The sequence below is a fragment of the Planococcus citri genome, chromosome 2, assembly GCF_950023065.1.
Source record: "Planococcus citri chromosome 2, ihPlaCitr1.1, whole genome shotgun sequence".
Lineage (NCBI taxonomy): Eukaryota > Metazoa > Arthropoda > Insecta > Hemiptera > Pseudococcidae > Planococcus > Planococcus citri.
In genome coordinates, this window is record NC_088678.1 from 73,839,758 (window position 1) to 73,853,282 (window position 13,525).

General features: G+C 34.9%; 1 long non-coding RNA gene across 1 annotated transcript in view; it reads right to left on the reverse strand.

The window, feature by feature from the left end:
- LOC135837703 (uncharacterized) overlaps positions 1-13,525 on the reverse strand; it is a 354,017-nt gene that overhangs the window by 100,785 nt on the left and 239,707 nt on the right. Inside the window, exon 4 of the long non-coding RNA XR_010557242.1 lies at positions 12,360-12,512. This is a non-coding gene — a long non-coding RNA (uncharacterized LOC135837703). The remainder of the gene's footprint in view (positions 1-12,359; positions 12,513-13,525) is intronic.

A 13,525-nucleotide genomic window follows, 5' to 3' on the forward strand; every position in this document is an offset into this window, starting at 1 on the left:
TAACACACCAAAAACTCAGTTTTAATTTTTTTTTAAATCATCAAACTTGAAATTTTTTAAAGTCCAGAGTGCTAAAAAGAGCATATAAATGTATCAAACACCACATCTTCCAACTTCCTCAGTGGCCTAGTTGGTTAGACAGGTGACTAGAGAGTGAGAGGTTGCAGGTTCAAACCCCACCCCAGGCATGAAATTTTTCTTGATTTAAAAATTTTTTTTTGGAGAATTCGTTGTTCTAGGAGGGTCTACGAGTAAATAGCTGTCATTAACATGTTTTTGCCATGATTTTCAGTGCAAAATGCGCAAATTTGCGCGTGTCACTACTAGTGACAAACGTTACTAGTCATTAGTAACGTCTGTCAGTAGTAGTGACGCTACTTGCCGAAAAAGTTACTAGTGTTTTTTTTTTAGTAATGACGCTAGTAGTGATTTTCTATGAGGGTAAGTATGTATTCAAACCTTCTGAAAACGTGTCTGAAATTATTTTTACAAAATAATCAAAATGTAACCCATGGGGAGGGGTCAAATCTTCAAATTTTCAAAAACAAAATCGTATGGAGTATCAAAATGTATGTTATTGAACCTCCTGAACAAGTTTCTAAAGTTATTTTCACAGAATAGTTGAAGGGTAATCGAGGGGAGGAGGAAGTAGATTCTACAATTTCCAAAGTCTATTCTTCTAAATGAGAAGTTATAAACAAATCGTGATTTTTTTCTAACAATATGACAATTTGGAATTTAAATTCACTGTAAGGAATAGACAAAATATTAAATCCACTCATTAATCCACTCTCGTAGATTCCAAAGGATTAAAATACGACACAAAAAATGAAACTGCACAAATCAGGCCAAAGAATCTAAATTTCACGCAAATTTTCTGCTAGAATTGAGAAAAAATAATCCCAGCACACTCGTACTTACATACGATTCATCATTCATCGATCAAGTAAAATTTCCAAACCACTTCGAAATCTCGGTACACACGGTTTGCCTGTTAGAATCAGCGAGTCGCATCCTCGTCGTCGGCCCGATTAAAGTTATGTTACACGCCAGATGAACAGAGAGAGATAGAAACGATGACCGGAGGCCGGGAAGGGGGGAGCTTGGGTATGGCACAGTGCAGCAGGAAGAAGAGTAGTAGAGGAGCGAAAATGACAATCGTCTTAAAGAGGCAATAACGATATTCTTGGTTTAAAGTTAACGTGAGGGCGTTATCTATTCTTCGATGATTTAGTAGCGATGGCCTTTTGCTAGTGAAATTTTGATCCCCCGCTTCAGCGACGGTTGTAATTAAAGAGCGAAGTCGAGTTAAACTATTAAACCTCTTAAATGTAACTATACGCGGCCGCGACCCACCCGACCCCCATCCACCATACCGATGAGGAAGGGTGACGCTCTATGCTACACCACACACAATCACACACACACAAACACACTCAGCGGCGGCGCATCTTGTATACTAAATTTACTACACAGTTACACTCCACCGACACCATATACACGTATCTCTCTCCCTCTCACACTAGAAGGGCAGATAAGGGAAAACTATACGATATTTTGCTTGTGTGTTTGTTACCAAGAAGTATAGAAGACGAGGACGAGGACGAAGACGACGACGTTGGTAGAGTACTTTAATAATAAGATGATGCCATCGTTCTCACCCTCGTCTCGCTATCGTTCCTTCTCTGTTGGTTCGTTCTTCTTGGATTCTCTCTCATTGGTAGTACTGGGCTCTTTTGCACGAATATACATATATACGTAGTATAGCATCCCTTTTGAGAAAGTTTCAACGGACCGAGTCGCAATTTTCAGTTTCCTACGCGATGGTTTCTTCTTCATCATTACCGAGTTGTGATTTATGCTTCTTTAAAAGTATAGGTAAGGTATTACGATGTTTAGTATAATTCAAGAAATTAATGAGCTGAATGAGCTTAAATATATAATCGATAAGCTTCCATAAGCACTTAACTCGTGTCTCTTTTATTCGATTTATTTGTTCCTACGTTAAACACGTTAAGTTTGCATCACTGACGTCTTCTACTCGTACCATGGCTCGAGCTCACATCTGATTGCGGATAAACTTTTAATTACCGCGTGTACGAGTATATATCTCTCTGGCTCACTCTCTCTGCCTCATATACGTAGGTAGGTATACTATCTGTCTTTTTCGTTTTCTATACGTCTTATACTATGTACGATGTTGGTAGGTAAGGTAGGTAGGTATGTGTACGTAATACGAGATATACGAGAGAAGTTTTACAAGGGCGAGAAAACGGCGTTGACGAAACATAGCGTACGTATATGTGTGAATTATGGCCCAAACAGGATAGAACGAGCGATTTTGAGCGCCGAAATTTTCTACGTATATCTCTTTGGTGGCGGGTATTTTGGAGCTGCTAACGAAGTTACGAGAGTGTGTTTGTGTTGCACGGATACGATATGATGATACGTGAAAAGTATTCCTATAAATTTCGCGATTCACGTCGAGTTGAGTTGGCTGAAAGGAAATTAACACTTTGAGCGGGTTCGAGTCGAAAATAGTACACGACTAGTCTCTCTGAGTTATGGTTTTGCGAAAGGTTGACGTCGTGATGGCGGAGTACCAATATAAGCGGAGATGTATGAAAGCTGAAACGACTGAAGAAGATTTGGTGAAATCGAGTAGTTTTTTGGAATGTTTGAAGGCGATTCTAGCTGCGCATTGTTTCAACTTACTCACGTTGAATCAAGTTCAATTTTTTAAAACATCATTAGGGCAGCTAATTGTGAACTTTTACAAGAAAGTATTCATAATTGTTAGGTACTTTTCTCTGTAAACAATTTCCGACTCCGAGCAAATCGTTTGCGAACGAATTGAGTCCCGATATTGATAATAAGATTAAAGTCGTCAGGCTTCGTGGTGTAATTTATGAAATAATTTGAATTTTTAGTGAATCATTCGTTCGCGAATCGTTCGTGAACGAATCATTCATAATTTTTATTGTAGATCAAATGTTTTGTTTTGTCGAGAATTATCAGAGTTGATTTGCAAGTGATTCAGTCGTTCTCGAAAGATTCTTTATTTCTGAGAAAATTATTCGCGAACGAAGAGTCCGGTTATTGATGATAGGATTGAAGTCGTCAAGTTTTGTCATTTAATTTACGAAATAATTCAATTTTTGAGTGATTCATTCGTTCGCGAACGATTTTTCCACTGTGAACGAATCGTTCGTGAACGAATTATTCACAATTTTTACGGAAAGATTGGATCGAATGTTTTGTTTCGTTTTGTCGAGAATTATCTGAGTTCATTTGCGAGTGATTCAGTCGTTCTCGAAAGATTCTTTATTTCTGAGCAAATCGTTCGCGCACGAATCGAGTCCAGTTATTGATGATAGGATTGAATTAGTCAAGTTTCGTCATTTAATTAATGAAATAATTTAATTTTTGAGTGATTCATTCGTTCGCGAACGATTTTTCCACTGTGAACGAATCGTTCGTGAACGAATTATTCACAATTTTTACGGAAAGATTAGATGGAATGTTTTGTTTCGTTTTTGTCGAGAATTATCTGAATTCATTAGCGAATGATTCAGTCGTTCTCGAAAGATTCTTTGTTTCTGAGCAAATCGTTCGCGAATGATTTTTCCACTGTGAACGAATCACTCGCGAACGAATGAACTCCAATTCCTGGCATTTGATAAGATTCGTGATGTCGAGTTTTATGGTTCAAATATCATCTTCAAGTGGTCTCATTTATTTGTAAGTTTCGTCATTCGCGAACGAATTTCCAACCTCTGAGTGATTCATTCGTTCGTGAATGATTTTTCCACTCTGAACAAATCGTTCGTGAACGAATCATTCATAATTTTTATTGATATGATAGATTAGAACAAAATGTTTTGTTTCGTTTTATCGAGAACTATCGAAGCTCATTTATGAGTGATTCAGTCGTTCTCAAAAGATCTGTCGTCGTTTCCGAGCGAATCGTTCGCGAACGAATGAACTCCAATTCCTGGCCATTGACAAGATATCTGATGTCAACTTTCATGGTTCAAACATGTATCATCATTCACATGGTTTCATTCACTGGTAGAATGTTATTCATTCGCGAACGAATTTCCAACCTGTAAGTGATTCATTCGCGAACTTACCGTCTTCGATCTTCTTACGGATCAATGGATGGATTCGAAAAAGGTCGAAGTTTGCTACGTCTTATTTTGATTTTTCAGAGATTCGAGCGTTCGCGAACGAACGAATCATTCGCAATTTTTATTCATCGGTTGAAGAATGTTAATTTTCATTGTCTCGTCGTGAATTTCCTGATTCATTTCTATAAATGATTCAGCCGTTCTCAAGAGATTCATCGTTTTGAAGCGAATCGTTCGCAACCGAATCATGTCCAATTTCTATTGATGGATTCGTAATGGCAAATTTATTGTATACTCTTTCATGGGGTTTCATTTACCGATGATTCATTCACTCGCGAACGAAATTTTCCACCTCTGGGTATGCATCATTCGCGAACTAACCAAGTTCAATTTTCGTTGATGGATTTTAAAAAAATCAAATTTTGTCACGTTTTCAGTCCTTGGATTTGATTTTATACTGAATCAATCGTTCTCAAATGGTTTGTCGATCCGAAATCAAATCGTTCGCGAACGAAATGAGTTCAGATTCTGAGGATAGGATTGAAACTGCAAAATTTTGTTACATTATCCGCAAAAAATTTGATTCTTCAATGATTTATTCGTTAAGGAACGATTTTTCTCTTCTGGCGATGAGCAAATCGTTCGCGAACGAATTATTTACAATTTTCACACATAAATGCATGCATTTTTCGTTTTTTTTTTCATCAGGTTAGTATTATCTGATTCATTTCTCATTTCTAAGTGATTCAGTCGTTCTCAAAAGATTCATAGTTCCTGAACGAATCGTTCGCGAACGACTCAACGCCAAATCCTACGGATCAATTTGCAATGTTGAGTTTTATGGTACAATATTGTAATTTCTTCACGTGGTTTTATTTTATTTATAGATGAGTCATTCGTTCGCAAAGTAATTCTTCACATCTGAGTGAATCATTCGCGAACTAATCATCTTCGATTCTTATCACATTTACTTGAAAAAGTAAAATTTCGCCACGTTCTCCAATACTGAATTTGATTTGGTAGTCATTTGGTCGTTTTCGAACAATTTGACGATTCTGGAATCAAATCGTTCGCGAACGAATTGAGTCCATTTTTTGATAATAGAGGTTCGATAGGACTAATAATTGCCAAGTTCTATCACGTCATCTATGGCTAGGCCTAATTTGATTTTTCAAAAATTCATTCGTTCGGAAAAATTTTTCTCCTCTTAGCAATTCGTTCGCGAACGAATCATTCACTAAATTTGAAAAAAATGGGCCGTTTTGTGTGATTTAGTCAATTTTTGTTGATGGATTTGAATTGCCAAGTTTTATGATTCAACTTATAGGCAATTCATTCGTTCGCGAACGATTCTTTCACTGTGAGCAAATCGTTCGCGAACGAATCACGCGCAATATTCCTAATGGTGGATTCAAATAAGTCAACTTTTGTCAGATCTTGTTGCACTGGATTCAATTTAAGAGAGATCGAGTCGTTCTCGAGCGATTTGTAAATTCTGATAGCAAATCGTTCGCGAACGAAATGAGTTCAGTACTTGACAATGGGATTGAAATTTGAAACCGTCAAGTTTCATCATTTCAGTGCTGCGCTATTTGATTTTTTAGCGAATCATTCGTTCGCGAACGATTTTTCTCCTGAGATCAAATCGTTTATAAACGAATCAATTCCAATTTTTGTTAAAATAGACTTTTAATGCTAATTTTTCATGAATAATCTTCTACCTGCTTCAATTTATAAATGATTCATTCGTTTGCAAATTGATTTCTCGTTTTTGATCGAATCGTTCGTGAACGAAATCATCTTCAATTTTGAATATGATAAGAATATTTTTATGAAAAAAAAAAAAAAAAAAAAAAAAAAAAAGAAAATCTCCCAAAATCGACCAGAAAATTGGTTAACTTAACTGAGTTGAAAATTGGGGATTTATTTTGCCAACTTTTCTCAATTTTCAACCATTTAAGTATAAGGCAATTTTACCAATTTTTTACAATTTCAAGTTATCAGTTTTACCGACTTTGCCGTGAAACGGAAAAGTAAGGTATTGTATTTGTCATGATGGTTGAGGATTTGGGTGGGGGTGGGTTTTCTTGACGTTTTGGAGTGTGCTGATCACGATAAGACATATGGCGCAAAACGAGATAAGTTTATATATATATAGGTATTGGTATCCAGACATGTCAACTATTGAATGGGTTAATTTTACTATACAAGTGGACTGACCAACTTCTCAACTATAGTTGACAAGTCATGGGTTAATTTTGCTATACAAGTCAACTATGAGTTTTCAGAAACTTCCACCAGAGGGCGCATGGCTTAGAAATCAAGGCGCGAGGACGAACGCAGGGTCTATAGTCAATTTGTAGTGAGTAGAATGTGATGTGCTGGTGGAGATGTATGCAAATACATCGATCCTGAGTGTACACAACAACAAATTTGACTTGAAATTTTTCAGTATTTTATTGGCCTATGGAAAATTTAAAAACATCAAAAATTTTTATGCTGTTTAAGCTTTCTTTTGGTGTCATAACTTTCTCAAAATTCAAATTACTTTGACTCCATTTTCAAAAATTTTCTTCAAAATTTAGCCTAAAAATCTGATTACTTTTTTCAAAACATAGATTTTTTTAATATTAGACTGAATCTGCAAATAAAATTTTAATAAGTGATTTAGAACAGAAATTATACCAATTTTAAAATTTTGTTCACTTTTCTGCATATATGCCAAGCATAGTTGACATGTCTGGTCGCTAGCAAATATATATATATATATGCAAACGGTACCTCTACGTCACCTTTTATATACTCACGCGTTCTCTTCGTCACCGAAATCGGTGACGGAGGCGTTTTGCCGGTGACGAAGACGTTTCCCTGTGTATACCAAGTCCAAACGGTTTGTTTTCCCCTGAAACGTAAAAGGGGAAAAGTTTGTCCGGTGACGAAAAGGTCATGTATACACCTACTGTATACAGATTTTAAAAATTTTGTTCCATCAACACTGACATACCCTCGACGTCACCGCATATAAACAGTACCTTTTGGTCACCGCGTTTTAAAATGCTTCCAGTTGTGTTATATTTTCATATTCGTAGCCAGCGTAGTTGTAATCTATTAGGCAAGGCAGCAGGTGACAATTTGGTATAGTCAATATCTTTTTAAATACACAAGGTCACGGAAGAGATCAGTTTATAATCGGAGGCAAATTGGTACCATTCTCGTAAATTTTTTTTGTATAAACTTAAAGCATGTAAATCAAGTGGGGAAAAGAGTATAAGCACTATTATAACTGTGCTGGTTACGAATATGAAGTAAATACACCTCCGAAGGCATTTAAAAGCCTGGTGACCAAAAGGTACTGTTTATGTATGGTGACATCGAGGATACTTAGGTCCATATATATAGGTATTGGTATCCAGACATGTCAACTATTGAATGGGTTAATTTTACTATACAAGTGGACTGACCAACTTCTCAACTATAGTTGACAAGTCATGGGTTAATTTTACTATACAAGTCAACTATGAGTTTTCAGAAACTTCCACCAGAGGGCGCATGGCTTAGAAATCAAGGCGCGAGGACGAACGCAGGGTCTATAGTCAATTTGTATTGAGTAGAATGCGATGTGCTGGTGGAGATGTATGCAAATACATCGATCCTGAGTGTACACGACAACAAATTTGACTTGAAATTTTTCAGTATTTTATTGGCCTATGGAAAATTTAAAAACATCAAAATTTTTTATGCTGTTTAAGCTTTCTTTTGGTGTCTTAACTTTCTCAAAATTCAAATTACTTTGACTCCATTTTCAAAAATTTTCTTCAAAATTTAGCCTAAAAATCTGATTACTTTTTTCAAAATATAGATTTTTTTAATATTAGACTGAATCTGCAAATAAAATTTTAATAAGTGATTTAAAACAGAAATTATACCAATTTTAAAGTTTTGTTCACTTTTCTGCATATATGCCAAGCATAGTTGACATGTCTGGTCGCTAGCAAATATATATATAGATTTAAACTTAGTCATTGTGGTGCCCGTTTTAAGTATACATAGTCATTGTGGTGCCCGGTTTTGGGCTTGTGGCGCCCAAATCGGGCACCACAAGGTCTTTTTATATAAAACGATGTACAATTTGATGAAATGCACTCTAAGGTGAAAAAAAAATTTTTGAGGCAGGCACCACAAGTACCAAGTTTATATAACGGGCACCACTATGACTAAAAACCCTAAAAAAAATAAACTGCCCCAAAACACCTTTATCATACATATATATATGATCCTCTATGTACGCGGGCACCACAATTACCATAAAAGACCCGGGCACCACAAGGTACTAGGTACGTGTATTCATATTTATATATAGCCGCATACAGGTAAACTCATAACGTTTTGTATAAACAGCAATCTCAAGACCCCTCTGTAACTTCGTTGCTGTGCATACGCTCGACGCGTCACCCCATAGGCCTGATAGTACTCGATGTTAGGCCGCGTTATATTCGTTAACTTGATTTTTGGGTGACCTGTGGAGAGGTATCTCATTGCCGAAACATCAATTTTTTAGAAAAGCTTTTTTTTTAAAAGTCCCATACATCTCTGTTTTTCGCAAATAGCTTTTTAACAAAGCATCCTACAAAAAAATAACCAGCTCTGAGCAGAAAGGAAATTTTATGCTCTACAATTTCCTTCATTGCATTTTTTTCATAGGATGCATACTTTCCTCGTAAAATCAATGTTAATGTTGAAAAACACGAAAATTCGGACCTCTATAATCAGCTCTAAATTAAAATTGAGCAGTCAAAAATTCATTTTAGGCGATTTTTGACCACACGACGTGAAAGAGGAGACCTTCAACCACCAGAATCACCAAACAGAACTTAAAAAATGATTATTGGCATTCTTGGCAATAAACACCTTTTCCTTATGTCCTAGTACATAATAATTAGGCTATGCACTCATTTGAAAATTGAGTCAAAAGAGAAAGTGTATAAACAGCAATCTCACGTCCCTGCTCAAACTTTGCCAGTAGACTCCCCACACCTTCTAGATTCATATGGCACCTCATCGAAAAGTCACGTCCTAAAAAGGTTACGAGTTTGTCAAAACGTTATGAGTTTGCTGGTTAATCTAGAAAAAAGTTACGAGTTTACCCCCTAGAATATTTATTTATATATTTATATATCAATTTATGTATAAATTTGTGTCACGCTGAACTCAAAAGCTCCGAACTTTAAGTCGAAACTGATGATGGCAAAATATTGCTTTGATACTGAACTAGAGAAATTTTTAATTTGGTCGAAATCGGTTCGGCCGTTTACGAGATATGAACGTTTAAGTGTGTTTCAACGTTATGGATAAGCAGAAATTTGTGTAAACCCTTATATCTCGCAAACGGCTCACCCCCAACAATCAGATGGGGTGGTTAGGGTGTGTAGGTTGCAGATTGGTACGCCGAAGGTCGGGTGTTCGAATCCCGCGCGAGTCAAGAGGAGAAAATTTTTTGTTGATTTTTTTGTTAATTTTTTTGTTAATTTTATCCGTCCAAAATTTTTTTGCCATAAAAAATCAAAATTTTTCAAAAATTTCTAGTGTAATTTTTGTTTTAACAAAAAACATTAAGTTTTTGGTAAATAGCCAGTAAATTTTGATGATTTTTTTTTTTTTTGTTAATTAATAGTAATTTTTAGTAAATAAAATGATTAGTTATTTTTGGTGAATTACTCGTAATTAAAGTTGGTCGAAAATTTTGGTAAATTGGTAAAAACTTTTGACAGTAAATTACTGGGGTAATTAAAATTCGGTAAAAAAATTGGTAAATTAGTGAGGAAATGTCTCGTAAATTACTGAGGTGAATGTTGGTAAATTGCTGGGGTAATTTTTGGTAAAATGGAAAATTGGTAAATTAATGGGTAATGTCTGGTAAATTACGGAGGTAAATGTTAGTAAATTGCTGGGGTAATTTTTGGTAAATTCGTAAATTTTGGTAAAGTGATAAATTTTGGTAAATTGATAAATTTGGGTAAATTCGTAAATTTTGGTAAATTGGTAAACTTTAGTAAGTTGGTAAATTTTGGTAAATTGGTAAATTTTGGTAAAATGGTAAATTTTAATAAATTGGTAAATTTTGGTAAAATGGTAAATTTTGGTAAATTGATAAATTTTGATAAATTTGTAAATTTTAGTAAATTGGTAAATTTTGGTAAATCGGTAAATTTTGGTAAATCGGTAAATTTTGGTAAATTGGTAAATATTGGTAAATTGGTAAATTTTGGTAAATTGGTAAATTTTGGTAAATTCGTAAATTTCAGTAAATAGCTAAATTTCAATTCTGGATAAAAATTAAGCCATTAAAAACCTCTAAATTTTGGTAAATCGGTAAATTTAGGTAAATTGGTAAATTTTGGTAAATAGGTAAATTTTGGTAAATAGGTAAATTGGTAAATTTTGGTAAATTGGTAAATTTTGGTAAATCGGTAAATTTTGGTAAATTGGTAAATTTCGGTAAATTGGTAAATTGGTAAATTTTGGTAAATAGGTAAATTTCAGTAAATAGGTAAATTTCGGTAAATAGGTAAATTTCGGTAAATAGGTAAATTGGTAAATTTTGGTAAATAGCTAAATTTTGGTAAATTGGTAAATTTCGGTAATAATTTTGTTTTTTGTCAACAATTTTCCTGATATATTATTCCACTTGTAATATGACGGTTACGTCTTCATAAGTACGCTAATTTTTATTTGAAAATCAATTTCATAAAAGTGTAATATGATGGCTACTTATGATTGACTATTTTACTTTGTCGATGTTTTCGACTTTTCGTATTCATTAAATCGGTAAATTTGGGTACTTCCGCGCATTTTGATAAATTGGTAAATTTTTAAGTAATGTCTGGTAAATTACTGAGATAAATGTTGGTAAATTACTGGGGTATATTTAGAGCAAAGTCGGTTGATCTTGCGAACTGCGCAAGATGTTTTTTTTCATATTTTGGCTTTATTTTGTAAAACCTTGTAATTTTTGATCATTTATGGACAAATTTTGGCATTTTCATGCCAATTTTACAGATTTCAAAATACTGAATACCAATGCTACGCAGTCTAAACTCATTCCTGCAATTTTAATTGTTTTTTTTTTTCAAAATTCAAGGGGTATCTTTTTCCTTTCCATCTTCCAATTTGCAACATTCAGCTGCGAATAATTTCAAAGATATCGCCTCGTCTCGTACTCGTACACTCGTTCTCTATCGTTGTCTTTAGCCTTTCGAGTTTCGCAAAGTCTTGGCGTGGTGGTGCAGCGACGGCGAGCAATATATTACGTAGAAATACAATTCCAACTATTGCTGCGAACCGATCTTCCGGTTGGATGGTTCGGTCGACAAACATCTTATCATCGGCGGTACCCCTATATTCTGGTCAACGCGTGTGGAGTCAGCGCAATTGTCTTATTTTCGTCGGACTTCCGCGTCCAAAATTGAATTTTTCATCGTTAACCGCTAAACTTTCGCTAATAGTTTCACCCTGCTGCTTTTACAACTCGCGATGGTCTTAGTCTTATCCCTAAGTACTTTGAGGTGGAAAACTTGATATCCTACCGAACGATCTTGTTCAACTCCTACGTGGTCGTCGTCGCGTACTCCTTGGCGATGGCGAGCAGCAAAATTATTATCTCGAAGAGGTTCAACAAGGTATAGATAAAAATGCAGAGGTATATACGTAGGTAGATAGGTACACAGCTAAGTAACTAGATAGGTACAGGTAAGTGTAGGTATAAACTTGGAAGAGTCATTTCGCGAAAAAGCAAAGAAGAAAAAAAAGAAGAAAAAATCAAAATCTATACGAATCTCTTAAACGCGCGTCAGACGTAGCGAGATATGGTAAAACGCACCTTTCAAAGTTTTCTCTCTTACTGCTTTTTTTTCTCTCTCCTCGATGTACGGTATTTTGTGTCGAGTTACTCGACGCGGAGTCGCTTTTCTGCTACGTGATTCTTATTAAAACGCGTAAAACGAGAAAAGTTGCACAGAGAATTTAGTGTATTTTTTTTACTTTCTTTTTTCTTTTACGAATATTTCGTTACGTAGTTTTTTTTCAACGTTCCTTTCCTTTTCATTTTTTTTCTTAGTGTGTGTGTATGGAAAATTCCATGTTCACTGTTCAGGTCTACTATATACGAGTACCTACACAAACTAAGAGTCGAGAGGACTCATATTCTAATAAATGTAGGTACAAGTTCTTTACCTCGCCTTTTTCTTCATTTCTTTTCGGTTTTCTTCGACTTCGCAACGAGAAACAAATATTTTGCTAAAAATACGAGTACGTCAAAATGTCACCGCGTCGGTACATTTTCAAACGAAGATCGTGATGTTTTGGCTGCTTCCGTGAAGTTCGCATCTGAAACATTTTTCAACATCGTTAAGTGAAAAAAGTTTTCAAAAGAGTAATTAGCACTTGTACAAACAGATAGGTAAATGATCTACTTAAATAAAGTACAAATTGACAGATTCTCCTGCCGACACTTTTCGCTCTTTGACTGATATAAGTATTATTCATTATGCTTCATTGTTTCACCATTAAATGATCCATCTATTTCTTTATTTGGATAGAAAGCAATTTAGATTTCAACAATCAATTTTCATCGAAATTTCTGAGTTTATTGCCAGATTTTAACCAATTTTGATACGTTCCTTCAAAAATCATGACCCTATAGACTCAAAATTCTTCAAAACCACTAAAAAATATTTTAGCTGAAAATTCTGAATTTATCATGAAATTTAAACCAATTTTAATACATCGCATGATGCTTTTACCGAAATTTCAATAATCATGCCTTTTTTTGGGTTTAGAATTCAAAAACGTTGAAAAACATTTTCGTCAAAATTTTTGAACACATTACGAGTTGCAGGACTCTTTTCAAAAATTTTAATACTCATGACCCTTTTCGAGTTCAAAAATCTTCAAAAAATAGTTTCGTCGCGATATCTAGAGCGTTTTTGAAAAGTCGTGAGGTCACTTTTGAGGCCATCACCCAAAGTTGTAATCTCGGATGAGAAAATAATTCCCTATTTTTTATTTCTCCCCAACGGCAAAAAAAGTAGTGCCAGTAGTCACCTTCCCCCCCCCCCCAAAACAGTAAAAAAAGATGTTAAAAATGTAAAAAAAAATCATCAAAATTCTTCGTTTCTGTGTCAGAATATTTCTAAATAATCCACTTTTCAAGAAAAAACTTTCTGTATAGCATTTCAAACTATATGGGCCCCCTAAAAAAGGAGCCCCTCAAAGTTGAGAAAATCAGAATAAATCAAAATAAGGGAGAATTTTTTGAAAATATCTCATTTCCACATTAGACGTGTTGTATGTAGTATATGACATATCACCCCGTCTTCAAGAGAAGGAAAAACTCTTGA